This window comes from Balaenoptera acutorostrata, chromosome 17, assembly GCF_949987535.1.
Source record: "Balaenoptera acutorostrata chromosome 17, mBalAcu1.1, whole genome shotgun sequence".
Taxonomy (NCBI): Eukaryota; Metazoa; Chordata; class Mammalia; order Artiodactyla; family Balaenopteridae; genus Balaenoptera; species Balaenoptera acutorostrata.
The window spans coordinates 49,113,854-49,135,112 of NC_080080.1; positions in this window are offsets into that span (position 1 = coordinate 49,113,854).

Below are 21,259 nucleotides of genomic sequence, written 5' to 3' on the forward strand. Positions count from 1 at the left end.
GAGGGAGGGAGGCACAAGAGGGAAGAGATATGGGGACATATGTATATGTATAACTGATTCACCTTGTTATAAAGCAGAAACTAAAACACCATTGTAAAGTAATTATACTCCAATAAAGATGTTTTTAAAAAAGGAAAAAGAAAGGAAGATAAAACTTCACTTTGTCCCTTCCTTTCCAAATTCAGGTTGACAGGCTGTTGGAGGAGATCATCAAGAGAACATGACTTCTGGTGACCCCAGAGTTTGACACGGGCAATGAATGGCTCCTCATACCTTTTCCTGTCCTTGGAATGTATGGTTGGCCCATCATTCCCACAGTGGGAACCTTTTTCAAGGATGCAACCTTGAGAGAAATGTGTTGTTGAGACCATCTGGGCAGTGTTCTTGACTGAACCCAGTTAAGGCCTCTATGTAAACTTTTAAGATTCTGGTGAGTGAGGGCAGATATCTACTCAACTTATAGCCACTAAAGGCAACCCTTGTATGTAAGTTCCTTTGCTTAATAAACCTTCCACCTACCTATCTGGAGTGATCTGCCTCTTTCTTTAGTCTCTCCCTGCCCTCCATGTAGGGGAGGCCAGTTTTAGATTTCACCTGGAAGCTCCCAAGTTTTCAAACCAACAATTGGTAAGAAAGCCAAGAGACAAACAAATAAACAAACAAAAAAGGGGGTCTTATAAAAGAGGCATGTGGTGGGGAGGAATCCCAAGTTGGTCATCAACCTCTGTGTAAGGAGGGGTGGCCCATACACTAGATGCTTGTGGACCACTGAGTGAGTATGGGACACCCTATAAAAGCCAGCTGGTTTGATGTACTTGTTTGAGGAACTGCCTCAAATTAGGGAAATGAATGGTTACACAGTGGGTTGGCTTCTACTGTGAGCAGGTCTGTGACCACTGATGCTTAACTAGAGGCTGATACTCAAGTTAGAAAGTTGGAAGAAGAGCCGAGGTTAGAGAAGGATGTGCAGTTATCTCTGCTAGCTTCAGGGCTGGCAGACAAGGTGGGAGAGCAGGATAATAAATTGAAGACCCTAACATGCCATTTTGCAAAGCTAAGGAGGGAACAATCTGCTGCGAATTACTGTCTGAGTACTTGTAACAAAGCACTGATTGGGATGTTAAGCACTGACAAAGCCTGATTGGGATGCTAAGAGGTGGGATCCCTAGGAAAGTGAGGAGAGTGAAGGGGAGGATGCTGTGGTGATTGACAGTAAACACCCCATGCTAAAGGAAAGCAAAAGCACAGCAATAACAACCCAACCAGCAGGGAAGCCTCAATTCAGGAAACATTCAAGATGAGAGAATATATTCCTGTTGAGCTTATTGTTATAACTGCCAAGTTCCAGCAAAAGTATCCAGGCGCAGTTAGTACAGCTATGGGATATGGAGTGGGGCAGTGAGGAAGGGTGAAGGTGAGGATATAGCACTTGTCTGACAAGCAGTAGGTAAGAAAATGAACATTATCACACAGCCTGACCTTAGGCAGCACCTGCATGGAGCTGGGGGGAGGGAGGAGGAGAGCAGTGTTCAAGGTACTCACTCCCTTATAGATTGGATTATTCTAGCCTGCAGGGAGATTTGGACCAATGAGAGGGATCTCCCTGGCCATGTGGGACCCTAGAAATCTATAGAGGAGGTACAAAAAATTCTTAGGGAGTTAAGAATGAGACAGGCCATCTATGACCCTGTCTTTGAAGTACCTGATCTGGCCACATTCACTGCAGGAATGAAAGCCAGATACTTCAATCCCCAGCACCTGGTGTGGGATGCTGATATCCATGGTAAGCTCAGTTATGGGATGAGACATTTATGATGTGTGTGACCATTGCTGATCTGAGGTAAATTGACAAATCCCTAGGTACATGTATGGGCTGCAGGAAAGACCCAAGACAGAGAGAGAGCTAGAAAAACCAAAGACTATCCTAATCAGCTGTAAAGGGTCTGGCCAACTTTTAAAATTTTTAATATGCCTTAGTTCATCTCTTAACATTTTACATATATCTATATGTATCTATATATAGCTATAAATATGTATACATAAATACTCATAGTTTGTGTGTGTGTATGTACAGATTAAATTCTGTTCATTCTAATTCTCATCATGTGTCAATTTTCTCACTGAGTCTTAAATTTAAATTACTAGGACATTCTTATTAACCAACAATGTTTCTAATCAGGCTATGACTTCTGGCCACTTAATCTTTTCCTGCATAAAACATTACTAATAATTGTATAAGGTTCACAGTTTGAATATAAAAGAATACTGAAAATCTAGTCTTCTAACCACTAACACACAAAAAAACCTCCAGGGATATTGCTCAGCAAATAAAAAATAAAGAAACATTTCAGTTGTTTCACAATGTTTCTCATTTTGAAATTTTTGATAACTGCAAAGGGAAATAATTATTTCTTCACTATTTACATTTCACACCCACAAATGTTAATGAAAATGGCACTTGGGAAACAAATGCCAAATTTGCCTCTAGTGTTGCTGGAACCCCCAAAGTGGCTAGCTGAAAATATTCATACATGATGACATGGTAAATAAATCTCATTGGTAAATAACTCTACAGCTGAGTAGCTGATTTGCACTAGCAAATTCTAATTATGTTAACTAGTTTCCTTAGCATCCCCCATGGAAATATAGACCTAATTCAAGATCATAGGGGTCAAGTGATGAACTAATTAACCATTTCAGGTTATGTACTTTAGTTACTGCTTTTTTTTCCATATAACACTATATTGAGATGCCATTCATATAATGTATTTGCTTTTGAATCACATGGAATTGACCTATCGCCATAGTAAGATTTGAAATTACACAATTCAGAATTTCCAGTATTTATTTCAGGGCTGCCACTAGTTATTAAGGCTCCCCCTAGCTCCAACATGTTACTAATATGAACATTTTCTCAAGGGATAATTATGACCTCTCAGATACCAACAGGTCTATAATGGAATTATAATAAATACATGTAAGTAAAAATGTGTATTTCATTAATTGAGACCCAAATGTTCTTAACTCTAAATACTTTTGCTTTAAATTAACAAACATTTATTTTATTTAAAAGTCAATATCTTTTTTCCTGAGGAGTATCTGGTATATAAAAAACTTATTTTGGCTAAATATTAGAAATATTTTTATTTATAGCTGGTGATGGAGTTTTCAGTGTGCTGATAACAATATAAAAATTATAAAAGCATAGCCCAGTCTCTCGGCTTTTAAAAACTACTTAAAATATATGCATTCTCTGTCTATGATGAATGTTCTTCTCTTCCCATCCCCCTCCCAACCCTACATCCTCCCTCTGTTATTCTTATAGGGACTGTGTAGACAAGAAATCTCCATATAGAAGGATCATGGTATAAATGTTCAAGTTGTGGTGCCTCAATGCCACAGTCTTCTTCACTGGGGAAGATTTTCTAAAGCTGCTTTCTTAGAATATCATAGAACTTCAGAGTTGGAGGAGATCTTAAATGTCAATTAGTCCAACCCCTTCCTGGTTCTTGATTTTCATCTTCAACAGCTCATGATACAGAATATCTCACCTACCAAGATTCCACTTCTGGATAGTTTGATTCTCAGTTTTTTTCTCAAATTTTGAAATTAAAGTCCCTAAGTTTTTCATCCATTGGCCTTCTGAGGCAACTTTTTAATAAAAGGCAAGAAAAAGGCAGATAGTGTAGGAAATTTTAAGTGCTGAGAAAGCCCAACAACACAGGAATGTCAACGGGAGCAGAAAAAAGCCCCAAGAAAGGAAGATCTCTCTAGCTAAAAGATCAAAAAAGGGCTGCCTAGCAAAACAGTAAGCTTTTAGACAATAACCTATCTACTCCAACCAAACACTCCAGAGAAAACTATGGCTATACCCTATCCTCTGCCAGCAAAGGCCAAGTGAAGAATATTGACTTGTGGAGTCAGGATTTTCATCCCTGCCTGGAAGTAACCAGGACCCACCACAGTGTCAGTGGAGGCCATGTAGAGAACAATACCAGTCTTCCCTCCCTTTCCAGCCAGAGTGGTGTCAGTGCAGGCTTAGTAGGGAGCTTGAATTCCTACCCACATTCAACAATAACAAGGAACGCTATCCCTACTCTGGGCTGTCAATGGAAGCTGAGTAGAGAATATGCACTTGCACTTCCACATGACAACGAGACTGCACCCCTCTTTGTCCACAGACATGGTGTCAGAAGAGACCTATTACATCTTAAGATTTTTTAAAGATCCATAGTTTCATTACATAATACCCAAGATGTCCAGGATACAATTTATTCAGTAAAATCCCTCTTCCTATCAAGAACCAAGAAAATATCAACATGAATAAGAAAAGATAATAAAAAGATACCAACACTGAGATGACAGAAATGGTGGAATTATCTGACAAGAGTTTTAAAGCAGCCATCATAAGAATGTTTAAATTAGCCATAACATACTTATTAGGTGAAAAAATAGAAAGTCTTATCAAAGAAACAGGAGGTATAAAATAGAACCAAATGAAATTTTTAAATTTTAAATTGAAAAAGTTGAAATTTAAATTTTTAAATTTTAAATTAAAAAGTTGAAATTTAAAATTTTAAACATTAAAAAATGTTTTTTAACTCAATGATGGGCATAACATCAGAATGGAGAGGACAGAGGAAAGAATCTGTGAACTTGAAAATAGAATAATAAAAATTACCTAAATTGAGCAACAGGTAGAAAATAGACTGACCAAAGTTAAACAGAGTTTAAACAGAGTTTCAAAGCCCTGTGAGACTATAACAAAATATCTAATATTCACACAATTTGAGTCTCAGAAGTAGAGGAGAAAGAGGGAAGGCCTAGAAAAGTAATGAAAGAAAATAATAGACCCAAATTTCCCAAATTTGACAAAAAGACATAAGCCTACAGATTCAATAAGCTAAACAAACCACAAACAAGATAAACTCAAAGTAATCTGTGCCAAGACATAGCATACTCAAATTTCTGACAACTAAGGACAAAGAAAAAACTGGAAAACAGTCAGAGAGAATACCTTACCTACAGTGGAAAAGCTATTGAATGACAGATCATTTCTCACCAGCTACAATCATGACCAGAAGAAGTAGAAAAACATGTTCAATGAAAGTATTCTTAAGAAATGAAGGAGAAATCATAACATTCCCAAATGAAAGAAAACAAAGAATTTGTCACCTGCGTACTTACTTTAATGAATAACTAAATGAAGTTTTTGAAACAGAAAGAAAATGATGAAGGAATCTCGGAACATCAGGAAGGAAGATAAAACAATGGTAAAAGTAAAATTTGGGGTGCATAGACTTTTCTCCTTTTGAGTTTTCTAAATTGTGTTTGACAATTCAAGCAAGACATTTAAAATTAAAAATTACTAACAGAACTGAACATGTATATTTATTGAAAATCTACACACACAAAAATCCAGTTTTTTTAAAAAAATTCAAACTTAGGAAATAGCTTAACTTGAAAAAACTAAAATGTTGAAGTAAGAGATCTCTAAGTCTGAGAGCAATAAAATATAGTATTGCAGCTCAGTTGAATCATAAATATTTAGAAAAGTAGTAAAGATTTAAAATTTAGTGACTGATAGTGTAAAGAAATTGTCGGGTTTGGAGGATGCTAAGATGGCTAATGGCTGATATGAGAAAGGCTGAAAAAGACATTCAGGCTATACACTTGCAACTATTAGTTGTAACCTGAGATTCAGTTTCCTGAACTTTAAAGGAGCTGTGCCAAACAATTTCAAAGATTCCCTAAAATTCTAAGATTCTAAGTTTTGTCTCCCACTGAATGGAAAGTGTCACCTAGTAAAATGGCTGCTGATTTTGTGAGTATATAGGTATGCATAGGTGTTGAGGAAGTAAGTTCAGTTACAACTTAAAAAAGGAAAGGTTATTTAAACTAGTGATGAATCACGATAATGAATGCATCTACCTCCCTCCCTCTCCACAGGCTCTTTCCTAACAACAGCTTATCAGTCATGATCTAGTCTCTAATAGTTGTACGCTGGATGAACTGGCTCTCAAGAGTCAACTGTTAAATACTGAGGAATTTTGCACGGCAATTGTTAAACCACTGGTAGCATGAAAGTGGCCATGGTGGGAGTCTTTACAGCACAGAAATGGGCAAACATTACAAAACAGAGAATTTTATTCATAGAACTGTTTACCAGCACACCACAGAACAGTAATTCTCCTTTCATAGGCTATAAACTTATTCATATTCTGGCCACTGCCGGCCTCATCTCTCACCTCATCTCTCACCTTCGACATCTCTCCATTCTCCCATATTAAACCCTTCAACAATACTTAAAATGTGCAGATCCACAAATACTCTGTGCTCCTGCCTAGAACACCCCCTACCATCACCAACACCACCATCCCTAACTCGGTGCATCTACCATCATCACTAGGCCCTCGATAGCCACATTCTACTCTATTTTTGCCTAGATAATTCCTTCTTGTGCTTAGATTCCATCCTCTCTAGGAAATCCCTCTGCCTCAGTTGACTGTGTTAAGTATGGTCTGTATTCTTCCATACTACTCAGCATCATCTTTATATAACATGTTACATTGTGTTGAAATTCCTTGTTTACTTCTCTGTGTCTCTAACTAAAGGATAAATCCCTTGGAAATAGAAAGAGAGAGAGTTTGTGATTTAGCATTGCATCCCCAGCTTATTTGCAGTAGAGGGCACATAGTGATTGTTGAAAAATTGTTTTTGAGTAAAAACTTTATTAACAAATTCCAGACCAGTATTTGCTTCTCAGTTTCATTATCTTCCATGGAAAATGTTTCCAATTACCTGAATGGGATAGGTTGGAAAATAAGATTTGCTATATGGAAACTCACTTTAAATTCATTAGCACAAATATATTTCATAAAGTGAAATATGGTTCATTAACTACAGATAAATGGAATATTGCCTGCCATATCAGTAAACAAAGGATGTCACAGACATCAATGATTGCAGCCACCACTGGATGGTAAGTTGGTGAGCCCTGAGGGGACTCAGGAAAGAAAGAGTACCTGCCACCTAGCAGCCATCAGACTGCAGCCACTCCCTATGGTGAACCCTGAGAAAACTTAAGATGTGAAAACACAGGATACTGGCGTCAGATAGCTGAGGTGCATATCAAAGGAATGATTTCAGTGAACCCAGACTCTTGTATCTTCCCATACATAGAAAAGCGCTATATGCCTTAACTTGGAGTATTTGGTTTTCTTTAATTAACAATAATATTTTGATGTTCCCTACTACCTGCCCTTTGTTGCAAAACTCCTATATATCCTAGCTCCCCCCTCGCCTTCTCAAAGCAGTTCTCTCAGGGTTACTTGAGATGCTGCCTCCTGGGCTTGAAGTCCTAAAAATTCCTGCCAAATAAAACATAACTCTCAACTTTTAGGTTGTGAATAATTTTTTAGTTGACACTACATATGCTTACATATATACATATATATCCTTAGTACATATTTATAGATAAAGCTCTGTCTATTTATCTTCAATAATTTTTAAACAGTGTTCATCATAATTAACATTATGATTATTGGTGCTTTAGTTATTTTGCATTTCCCTGGCACCAAACACCACAGTGCTGGGTGCAGTACCTCTGAGCATATTCTAATTGTTTTCCATCTATCTGTCAAGATATTTCTCTACTGCTCATCACTGCTCTCCCTGGGCATATACATGATTTTTAAGAAAAAAAAAATTAATAACATTTTCCTAGAGGAAATTGAGTATAATGTAAAAGCTCTCAGTCTGATTTATCCCTAAGTGTTCCAAAGCTCTATTATTCCAAGAAACAAAACAGAAAAGAATCCAACTTTCAAATTTTCCCTGATGTCCGAGAACATTCTTAATGTTTTGTTTGCAGAAGACACACTCACAAATGTGCTGGAATAAAATATGTTTTGCGTCAGGTATTTCTCTTTGTTTGCTTTTGTTTTGTTTCGTTACTGATTATCTTCTTTTACCCTCATTTTTGTGGTGCCCTTAAATACTCCTTTTATTCATCTTTCATGAAAGCATTTTTCTCGGGAGATCTCTTTATTTTGTGTCTGATTTTGTGTCTCTTTATTTTTGGCTGATTGGAAATGGATATCCTAAGATTCATTTACTGAGACTGTGCTCAGCTTTAATAGTCAAAAATACCTCAACAACACTGTGATAAATAGACCTCACCTCTATATTTTAATTTATGCTGGCGTTGCTTGCAATGAATAAGTCAAAAGGTCATTCAAAACAGCACCTCTAGTTAATGAATTATGATCTATGAATGAAAATTAACAATAACCATACAATAATTATGCACCAATAAAAACTGCCATGGAATTTTGCTATCATAAAGGGCATGGGAATAGTTTCCCCAGTCAATTATAATGAATCAGGATTAGAGAATTTTAAGATAAGAATCTTGAATCTAATTGAGTACTCTAATATGCTAACCTTAAAAGATGCTTATTATTACTACATTAATTACTAACTACTTGACCTGGCTAGCACCCTACCAGGCACTTTTTCTAAGGTTTCTTTTTTTTAATTTTACAATACCATGAGACAGATATCACCATTTTACACATTTTAGAAATCCTTTTGACCAAGGTCACAAAATAAACAACGGGTCTTGCAACCAGGTCTTGCAACAGGTCTTCCAAGATGCAAAGCCTGTGCTTTTCCTATTATCCTGTGGTTCCTAATCAGTAATATCTGTTTTCACTTAATGAATAACAGAGTAACAGTAAAAGATGCTGATTTTCTTAAAAACTCCCCATATACTCAAAAAAAGCTTGTCAGACTGGATTAAAAAAGCAAAACCCAACAATATGTTGTCCAAAAAAGATATACTTTAGATTCCAAATGTACAAGTAGATTGAAAATAAAAGGGTAGAAAAACATATAAAATGCAAACAGTAACCATAAGAGAGCTGTAGTGGCTATATTAACTTTAGACAAATATGTTTTAAAATAAGAAATATTATGAGACAAAGGATACTTTATAATGATAAAAGCCAGGGATGTATAACAATCATAAATGTATACACACCTAAGAATAGATTATCTAAATACAGAAGCAAAAACTGAAAAAATTTAAAGGAGAAATAGATAATTGAAAAACAATAGTTGAATATTTCAATAACCCACTCTCAATAATTGAGATATCATCTACATAGAAGAGGAGAAGGATAGGGAGGGGGAGGAAGAGAAAGAGTAGAAGGAAGAAAAGAAATTTAAAAATTCAGGTCAGAAATGAAGAAGTAAAAATGTCTTTATTTGCAGGTTACTCAATATGTAGAAAACCCCAAGGAATTCACAAAAGTACTAGAATTAATGAATGAGTTTTGCAAGGTCACAGGATATAAGATCAAAGTACAAGAATCAACTGTATTTCTACATACTACCAATAAACAATCTGAAAATGAAATTAAAAATAATTGCATTTGCAATAACGTCAAAATGAACAAAATATGTAGGAATAAATTTAACAAAAGAGAGCAAAGTTTATAGACTGAAAACTGCAAACCATTCCTGAGAGAAATTGAATAAGATCTAAATAAATGAAGAGTCATTCCATGTCCATACAGTAGGAGACTCAATATTATTAAAGGACAATCTTTCACATGTTCATTTATAGAAACAACTCAATCTCTGTTAAATTACACCAGGTTTTTATGTAGAAATTGCCAAGCTACCCTAAAATTTTATGAAAATGCAAAGGACCTATAAGTGCCAAAACAATTTTGAAAAAGAAGAAAAAGTTGGAAAACTTAAACTGCCCAATATCAAAATTAACAATACAGTTAACAATAATCAGGACAGTGTGAAATCAGTATACAGATTGGCATTAACATCAGTAGAAGAGAAATGAGTGTCCAAAATAAATCCTTGTATTTATAATCGATTGATTTTCAACAAAGATGTCAAGGCAATTAAATAGGAAAAGAACAGTCATTTCCTATGATGCCGGGGAAATTTGATATCCATATGTAAATAAATAAACTTAGATCCTTGCTTTAAACCAGACACAAAAATTAACTCAAAAGAATGTTCATCAATGGATGAATGGATAAAGAAGATGTGGTATATATATATAATGGAATATTCTTCAGCCACCAAAAAAGAAGGAAATCTTGCTGCTTGTGACAACATGGATGGACATTGAGGGCCTTATGCTCAATGAAATAAGTAAGACAGAGAAAGACATATCATGTGTGGTCTTAATTATATGTGTTATCTAAAACAAAAAATAAACAAAACAAACAAAAAACCAAGCTCATAGATATAGAGAACAAATTGGTGGTTGACAGATGTGGGGCTGGGGTTGAAATGAGTGAAGAGTCAAAAGTTACAAACTTCCAGTTATAAAATAAATAAGTCCTGGGGATGGGGTGTAATGTACAGCATGGTGACTATATGTACTACATATTTGAAAGTTGCTAAGAGTAGATCTTAAAAGTTCTCATCACAAGAAAAAACTTTTGTAACTATGTATGGTGATGGCTGTTAACTAGACTTATTGTAGTAATCATTTCACAATATATACAAATATCAAATTATTATGTTGTACACCTGAAACTAACATAATGTTATTTGTCAATTATACATCAATTTGAAAAAATAACTCAAAAGGATTATAGACCTAAATGTAAGAACTAGAATTTAAGAACTAACATAAATTTGGAGAAAAGTTTTATGACATTGGATTAGTAAATATCTCTTAGATACAATCCAAAAACATAAGCAACAAAAGAAAAAGAATTTCATTAAAACTTAAACCTTTTGCACTTCAAAAGACACCATTAACAAAATAAAAAGGCAAGCCAAAGACTGGAATGAAATATTTGCCCATCATAAAACTGATAACAGACTTGTATACAGTATACACATAACAGGAAAACAACAAAACTTACAAAAGAACAAAGGCTTAAATAGACATTTCACATAAGTAAATACATGCCTGACTAATAAGAACATGAAAGATACACAAAATCAGTACACATGGGGAAATGCAAATTAAAACCACAATGAGATACCTCTACACACTAATCAGAATGGCTATAATCAAAAAGACAGACAATAACAACTGCTGGTGAGACTGTGGAAAAACTAAAATCTTCATGCATTGCTAATGGGAATGTAAATACAAACGATATAACCATTTTGGAAAACAGTTTGGAAGTTTCTTAAAAAGTTAAATCTAAATTTATCATATGGTTTTGCAATTCTGTTCTTAAGAATCCACCAAAGGAAAATTAGAACATATGCCCCACAGAGTTTTGTATGACAAAGCTCATAGATGCATTATTCATAATAACCAATAACTTTAAAAGAATCCAAATGTCCACTAACTGGGAAATGAACAAACAAAATGTGCTGTACCCATACAATGGAATACTATTCAGCAATAAAAAGGGAAAGAAATACTGACACATGCTACAACATGGTTGAACCTCAAGAACATTAGAAGCCAGTTGCAAAAGACTACACATTGTATGATTCCATTTATATGAAATACCAAGAAAGAGAAATTTACAGAAAAAAGCAGATCACTGATTGCCTGGAGCTGGTGGAGTATAAGTAGAGATTTATAACAAGCTTAAGATAAATTCAGGAGGTGGGGAAAACTAAAACTGTATTGAGGTGGTAGTTTTACACTCTATAAATTCATTAAAAATCACTGAATTATATACTAACAGTGGGTGAACTTTATGGTATATTTCAATAAAGCCATTAAAAAATACTAAATGAGCAAGGTTCTTCAACCTTGGTCTCACATTTGAATCACTTGGATAGTTTTAAGATATACTCATGTCTGGGGCCCATTGTCTGATATTCTGGTTTAATATTCTTAGGATCAGGGCATCAGGAATTTTTTAAAGCTTTTCAGGTAATTCAAATGTCCAGTCAATAGTTGAGAACTCCTACAATAAAGTTTGTTCTTCCTTGAAGCCTTAATATATGGTATTCCAACTCTCTATCAATTTATTTAACAATTTATTGAACATTCATTACATCCCAGGCACAGTGTTTGACACTGAGGAGACAGAAAATAAAGAAGACCTCATCTCTGTCTCCATGGACTAATGTACAAGAAAGAGGTACAATCCAATCATTATAACAGTATGATAAATTTTATAACAAAGGTAAGTACAATGTTAGTGGAAGTGCAAAGAAAAGAATAATCAATTCTGAACAATGAAAGAAAAGGTGAAATGAAAGAAAAGCTTAAGAGATAATGGTTCTTAATCCTGGAAGATTAAAAGGAAAGAAAATGGCAGGCAAAAATATACAAAGCATAGAGTATTGAAGGAAAAGCTGAAAAATTGGGGAAAGAAAAAAAAAACACTGAGAGAACCTATAAAGGAGGGCAAAGTGAAATTACAGAGCATATCATAAGCCATACAGTGGGAAGCCACTGAATGAAAGGCCTTTAGAAAGAGCACTCTACCAGCATAATAAATAATGAATTAGAAGATTTCCACTTCTGGTCAAGATGGAGCAACAAGAACCAAATACACACACGCATACACACACACACACCTGTAAAAAACAAAAACTGTACAAAATATATAAAACCATAGTTTTCAGGACAACAGAGATCAGGCAACAAAAGACAGGTATCCCTGAGAGAAGGGAAACAAATGAGATGAGCTCAATTATTGCAACAGCTACTGCCTTGAGAAGGTTCTAGTTCTTAGTGTAGGAACGAGTAACCCAGGTAGAGTCCAGCAGACTTCTGAGCTGAGGAGACGATGCCACGAGTCTGAGGAGAACAATGTGGATCAAGTTTACAGGCAAGAGTACTAGAGAGAAGAAACCTGCACAGAGAGAGAACTCGAAATCTACAGAGTGTCCTCTTAGGATTCCTGCTAAGTACTGACCAGTACATGCATATAGGAGACTAACTAAAGCTGGGAAGAAATCACCAGGAAGGATGAGAAAAAGGAATATTCAGTGCTCTCATATGGCTGGGAATATTGCCTATTCCCACCAGGTAGACTGGAAAAACTCTTGGGGAATTAGGTAGAGTACACAGGAGGTATCTTAGTAGTGGGGAATAATTAGCCTTAGACTAAACGCTGCTCTGACCTCACAAGAAAGACCCAAACAGATCAAACTGCTTTCCATAATATTAACTGTGTCATACAGCAGTGTTCAAGAATATATATAGGCATACAAAAATAGACAATACCCAACAAGGTAAAATTTACATTGTCTGGAATCCAATAAAAATCACCAGGCATTCAAAGAATTATGCAAATATGACCCATTCTGAGAAGATAAATCAGTTGATCAAAACTGACCAAGAACTGACACAACCATTATTGCAGACAAGGACATTTAAAACAGTTATAACTGTATTCTATATATTCAGAAAATTAAGATATAAAAAAAGACTCAAATTGAACTACTAGAGATGAAAACTACAATGTCTGAGATGAAGATACACTGGATGAGAGTAACACTGAATTAGAGATTTCAGGAGAAAAGATTAGTGAGCTTGCAGACATAGCAATGGAAACTCTCCAAAATGAAACACACAGAGAAAAAAATGATTTTAAAAACTGAAAATTGCATCGGTGAACTGTGGGGCCACTTCTAGTGACCTAGTATAACTGGAGTTTCCAAAAGGATGAAGGACAAAGAAAGAAAGATTTTAAAACTTTCACTTTTTATGAATTCCAAGAAAGAATTTTCCAAGAAAATTTTCCAAATTGTTAAATTTTCCAAGAAGTAAAACAAAAATGAAGCACAATAAATATAAATCATATTATACCAAGACACATCATAATCAAACTCCTCAAAACCTGTGACAATGACAAATCTTAAAAGCAACCAGAAAAAAAAAAGATACTTTACATATACACACAGAGAAACAGAGAAAAAGATTTTTTGTAAAAAACAAAGCAAGTGAGAAGATAGTAGAGCAACATTTTTAAGTACAGGAAAAAAGTATATGGTCAAAAAAACAGGAGAAAGGATAATCTTTTCAAAATTTGGGTACTCAAATGCAAAAAAATGAACTTTGATACATACTTCAAAATTAACTCAAAATGATCATAGATCTAAATGTAAAACCTAAAACTATAAAATGTGTAAAATCAGAAGATAAAATCTTTACATTCTTGTATAAGGAAAGATTTCTTAGAAATACCGAAAGCATGATCCATAAAAGAAAATATTGATAAAGTGGACTTCATCAAAATTAAAAAGTTCTGATCTTTAAAAGACAGCTTTAAGAGAATAAAAAGACAAGCCACAGACCAAGGGAAATTATTTACAAATTGTGTATTCAATAAAGAACATATATCCAGAATATATATTAAAAAAGTAAAACCTCATTGTTCAATAAGAAGATGACATACAACCAAATTTATAAAAGCCTTTAACAGATATTTCACCAAATGGCAAATAAGCACATGGAAAGATGCTCAATATCATTAGTCATTAGGGAAATGCAAATTAAAACAACAATAAGATACTACTACATACATATTATGCTACCTAAAATAAAAAGACTATTCCAAGTGTTTTCAAGGATGTGACAGAACTGGTAATCTTATGCAGATCTGGTTGGAATGCAAAATGGCACAACCACTTTGGAAAACAGTATGGCAGGTTTTTAAAAAATTTAAACATATATCTCCCATATGATTCAGCCATTCTACACCTAGATGTTCCCCCAGGAGAAATGAAAGCTTATGTCTATACAAAGACTTGTGCATGGACGCCCATAGCAGCTTTATTTGTAATGGCCAGAACTGAAACAAACTAAGTGAATACCACCAGGTGAATGAACAAAGTGTGGTACATCCATGAAGTAGAATACTACTCAGCAATAAAAAAGAACTATTTATAAACATAGCAACACAAAGAAGCCAGACAAGAAGAATGTGCATTGTGTGATCTCATTTACATAAAACCCTAGAAAATATAATGCCATAAAGCAGATCAGTAGCTGCCTGGAGATGGGGAAGAGATAACTGGAAGGAATAGAAGGTAAGAAAGGGTCATAAAAGGGCATGAGGAAATTTTTGAGGTGGTGGATGTTGCTCATTATCTTGATTATGGTGATGGTTTCACAAGAGTGAAAAAACTTGTCAAATTATACAGTATAAATATATGTAGTTTGTTGTATGGTAATTATACCTCTATAAAGCTGTTTTATAAAAGAATAATTAAGTAGAGAAGGCATCCAGAGTAGAGGCAGAGGACCATTTAAGAGGCTATTGCAATAGTCCAAGAAATGACTAGGCTGAAGAAGTTGAACAAAAGAGTTGCCTTGGGTGGGAAAAAGAGAGAACTTCATTATTTTGGAATAAACCAGTTTGATGCAGTGGACAGAAAAGTCCAGTCCCTGTGGCTTGGGAAACTGAATAGCCATTAACAAAAATGTGAAATACAGAATGGGAGGGCATTGACTGAGGTGAGGGTTGGAATATGAGTCCAATTTTGGGTGTGAATTCTGTGGATTTAATATCCCTGAGTATTTTTAGCCATACTTCCATACAGTTATCTAATTAGTTTTTCATTTGCCCTGAGTAATTTAGTATGCTTTTTTCCCATGATCTTCTCCTCCCTTTGTCTATCCTCCCTATCCATTTGAATTTAGATCTCAGAAAAGCAGAATAAAGAAATACAAAATGTATTGAAGCTTCAGATCCTTAATTAAGAACACTTACATCTTTATCTGTATTTAATAACTCATTTAAAAAATATCTATTGATTATGTACTTTGTGTCAGGTACTTATGAAACAATGAAGGAAAGATAGACTTGGTCCCTGTCCTGAGCGAACTTAGAATCTGGTGAAAAAAAAGAGATGTTAAAAGTTAGAGTGTCAAGTGTTATGATAAAGGAAGTACACAGGGTGCTCGCTGAGCATATAGCAAGGTTTTATAACCTGAAAGAAAATTTAGGAAAGGACTTCTTGTAAAACTAACATTTAATTTTAGTCCCAAGTGATGATCAGGAGTTGGCCCAGCTAAGAGAATGCATGAAGATGTTGCAGGAAACAGGAAGCATAAGTGCAAATGCCCTGGAGAAAAAAAGAGAATCTTGAAGAACTAAAAAAGTTTCACACAGAATACAATAGGGCAAGTGTGCTGGAAAGAGATGATTCTAAAACTTGAGGTCTCGAGGAGGGGGAAGGGTAAGCTGGGACGAAGTGAGAGAGTGGCATGGACATATATACACTACCAAATGTAAAATAGATAGCTAGTGGGACGCAGCTGCATAGCACAGGGAGATCAGTTCAGTGCTTTGTGACCACCTAGAGGGGTGAGATAGGGAGGGTGGGAGGGAGACGCAAGAGGGAGGGGTTATGGGGATATATGTGTATGTATAGCTGATTCACTTTATTATAAAGCAGAAACTAACACACCATTGTAAATCAATTAAACTCTAATAAATATGTTAAAAAAATAAAATAAAAAATAAAAAAAGTCAGACACCAGACTTTGTTAATAACTTTGAAATTCTTGAACAGTACATACTTGTTTCATTGATTAACTAGTTGTCCATTTTCAATTCCCTATTACATTTTTTAAAAAGCTAATATTTTAATTCATTGCATGTATTGATGAGAACTTTCCACCTTTCACACTTCTAAATGTTACAAAAGTCTATTGGGAAAAAGGCACAATTATAAATTCAAAGATATTAGCGTATAATGGCTTTCTTCTAGTCAGGTGTTAATCCAGGTTAAAATCAAGATGTGTTCCATTTCCTGGCTATTGTTAGCCAAATATACTTCCTTTTATCTAGGCCTTTAAAACCACTTTATAAATAACTGCATAATCCAGCTGAGAGGCCAGTCAGAGAAAATACAGAACAGTAAGCTACTCAAAGTTACTCAACAGAGAGAATTGTGTCTTGATGAGACACCAAGAGAGAGCAACCTGGCAATGTCTAAACCTGTAGCAAGCTGCTGATAGGTAGTACTCCAACAGGGAAATATTGATGAAGGAAAAAGGCAAATTTCCCAGAAAAAGAAGAATAACATAAGCAAAGACTCACTGCAAATATGCAGGTGTGTGTGTGTGTGTCTGGAAAGTTGAATATTATGGGAATGGTGTTGGAAATAAGGCTGAAAATATATTGTATAGGTCATAGGTCTCTGGATTCTAGGCTGAGATTTAAATTCTATTCTTCATGTAATTGGGTAACCACTGAAATTTTTGAAGGGAATTAACAAACTTCAAGTTTAATATACCATTGATTTAAGGTACATGATTATCATGTATCAACTTGCCAATTGTAGAACACTAATTGTAAGATATGTCACAATATCAGAGATTGTAAAATATGAAAAAAATGAAGTTTAGGACTGATTAAAATTGTTATCAACTGAAGAAGCCTGATAACTTTAGATATCTACTCTAAAGAAAAAAACTTGGTAAAATCTGCCTTTCATGTTTTAGATCCCTTTCTCTTAATAAATCAAAAGATTCTATGTCTTTGAAAAAATGAAAATACAGTTAATGTAAATAAAAATATTTGTAGCAGTATTTACTGGTGTTTGTAACTCAGGAGGTTAGAAGATGGGTTCAGTGAGGCCAAGGACTTCAGAATATGGGTTCAGTGAGGCCAAGGACTTCAGAATTATCTTAAGTAGGTCAGTTAGTCACCAAGAAAATCATTTTTGCTCAAGGCCACAGTCTATACTCCTCACTAGAAATCTATTTTGCAAATGAACACTACCTATCGCAAAAACACCAGACCAAGCAGAGTCACAAAATTATAGAATTGAAGAGTTAGGAAGGACCACAGAAGTTAAAAAGTTAAAATGCCCCCTGTGCATGTATCCCTTCTCACAGCCTGCCATTCAACTTCTACATTCTTTCCTGCTAAACTGTAACCCCCATGAGGACAGAGACTCTCTTTTCCACCATTATAGCCCCCTGAATGCTGTGGTCAGTAAATATTTTTGAGCAAGTGAATGGGTGTTCTTGGGGGGAAATTGTGTCACCTATATCCAGTAGTGCCCATTTTGTAGAAGAGATCAAATTGATAGATGTTCCTTTAAACTGCACTAAATTCACCTCTGGCACCTTCTGATAAATTCTGCCCCATCTTCCATATGTAAGCTTTGCAAATATTTGCAGGCAGCAACTTCTTCACCAAGCCACACTTCACCATTCCAACATTTGCCACATGTCATTGTTTCCAAGACTTTACTGTCCTCTATGTGAGCAACATTTGGTCATTTCTTTTTCTAAAACTTGTGACACTCAGAATGAAATATAATTCCTTCCAATTGTTGCCTAGCCAGCCCAGAATTCTCTGTGACTATATCTATGCAAGTTTTTCAATCTTTGGGAAAATAATATCAGATGACAAGATGATGCTGATGAGGTATCTTGCAGAGAACACAAGTAGGTAAAACAGTGAACTCCTCCCAGAAGGCTTAATTCATCTATTAAGGACACTTCTAGGGAATTCCCTGACTGTCCAGTGGTTAGGACTCTGAGCTTCCATTGCAGGGGGCACGGGTTCCATCCCTGGTCAGGAACTAAGATCCCACATGCTGCGACATGGCCAAAAAAAAGGACATCTCTATGAGGAGCTATGATGCTAAGAGATAGTGATTTATTATATTCCACAAGCGATTGCCCATAGTGAAAGATTTCTGGGAGTTTTCTTTTCTGAATAGACATTAAGTAAGCATTCATTAAACCTGGGAGGTTCAGTCTTCCAATTTGCATAGTGAATTGGAACCACAGTAGCCTTAATATGAATGGAGATATGGTAATTCAGTACCATGAAATGGGAAATGCATTTTAATTACCTCAGGGAATTTTTTTTTTTTTTTTTGGCAAACAAATTGCTTCTATTTTTATGACAATATTGGATCATGAACCCATTCACCTTAATGTTGAGTAATGAGGCCTATAAAGCAGGTCATAAAAATGCCTTGTTTGCAATGCTGTTTTTAGAAACTCCAATCTTATGGAAAAATCACTCTCATTATTAAAACTTGTGTAGTTCTTCAAGAATCCTAGAAATGAAAGGATTCCCATGAACTTAAGAAGATCCTTCTCACCTTAATTAAGGAATCAAAGGATTTGAAGACAATAGTAAGAATTATTTCTAAATTTACTTCAAATCTATATAAAACATACACTTCTTTGCTGGTAGCATAGAGTAGAATTTAATCTAGAAATGGCTGAAAATATTCTGAAAAGAGACATTGTAGGTACAATTAGGTAACAGTCTGAGACAATAGACCAATAATACTTTCAAGGAAAAATATTTTCTGTTGACTGATATTTCTGCTATTATATATATATATATATATATATATGATGATGAAAATCTCACCTTAGAAAATCAAAAGGTAACTTTTAAGAATAGTGAATGCAAATTAAGAGAAGACTAATAACATATTTTTACCCATTAGATTAGCACAAAATTTAAAGGCATAGCTAATGAGGATAAGTCATCCTCATGCTTTGTATGAGTTGCTACAAATTGGGGAAAATAGTCTGGAAACGTATATTAAAATTTAAAGTATGCATAATTCTGAACTAGCAATACTACTTTTGGGGACTCTGTCCTATTGTAATTAAAAATACACGTATTGGGAATTCCCTGGCCGTCCAGTGGTTAGGACTCAGCGCTTTCACTGCGGTGGCCTGGGTTCAATATCTGGTCGCCTGGTTGGGGAACTAAGATCCCTCAAGCCAAGGGCCAAAAAACAAACAAACAAACAAAGAACAAAACACACTTCTATCTAAGATAAATGGATAAAGGTGTATGTTGCACTGTTGCAACATTGTCTGTCAGTAAATGAAGAAAAAATTAAAAATAAAAATTTGAAAAAGCTAGAAATAACTTGAATGTCTATAATTACAGTTAATCAATAAAATATTATTTGACTATAAAAATTATGAATTAGATGTTGATGTTAATATTGGAGGGATGCCTTTGATTTAATAATAAGAAGTTACAGAGTAATATAAAGAATATAGTCTCTTTTCTGTGAAACCAATTTAAAAAAAAACATATTTCTGTGTTTGTAAAAGCATGGAGATTTTAATATTGATTGCTCAAGGTAGTGGCAGTACTAAGAGATGATTTAAAAGGGGGCTTTAGATCTCCATAATCTACATTAGTTCCCTCAAAAGCCATTCTACATAAAAATAAAAAGAAGTAAAAAGAGTGTGCTTGCTATTTGCACACAGCTCCAAGAAAATCACCTATTCCTTTCCCACCCTAAGCAAATCACCACACGTAAAAAATGTTATGTGGAAATTCTGAAGTCTTCTTAACTTCAGCAAGTAAAATGGAAAGGAGCTGGTTTTTTCATATACATCTTTAAAATTTTTTTTCAAGTTGTCATGTAATATATTTTTTTAACATCTTTATTGGAGTATAATTGCTTTACAATGTTGTATTAGTTTCTGCTGTATAACAAAGTGAATTAGCTATATGTATACATATATCCCCATATCTCCTCCCTCTTACATCTCTCTCTCACTGTCATGTAATATTTTTGAAACTTAAAACAATACTCTAAAAAAAGTTATGGTGGAACTATTTAGGAATTTATACCACTGTATGTTGGGTGGGAGGAGAGTGTCAGGGGGTGTTCAGGAAGAAAATTAGTTGTAATTACCAAAAGTAATAGAAGTGTTAGCTGTCTTTTCATTGGTTTGTTCAATTCATGTTCCTTCATTTTTTTCCCAGTATTTTTCCTTCTCTCCAAACTGTACCCAAAGTCTAGACATTGTTAGCTGTTAGGACTAGAAAGGGTCAGAGTGCTTCCTCAAATTATTCTATAGTCAATTCTTTCTCACCCTGTCTTTGAAGTGATAGCATTTGCTTCCAAGTTCACATACTATACTTTTTCAAACAAAGTTCCTGCTGCTAATATAGTGGCAAACTGGATTTAGGATTAGTCTTCCAGAATTTATGAGCTTGCACAAGCTATTGGTCTTTCATTCCCATGACCATTTCTCCTTATAACCAAAAGTGCCCACCATGGAACAAAGTTTTCTCTGTGCTTGTTACCTAAGAAAAGTTAGATAATTTAAGCTTCAACTCTCACACATGCAGAAAAATTAGGAGGTTTATACATACATAGTAGTTTGTGCATACCTCCATCATATCTATTATGTCATGTGTGTGCATGTGACTATATCCCCATAAATCTAAACTTCAATAAGGCAGGCACCATGTTTTTTATTTCATTATTTTCCAGTGTTTAGCAGAGTGCTTGACATAATAAGTACTAATAAATGTTTATTGGATAAATAAAA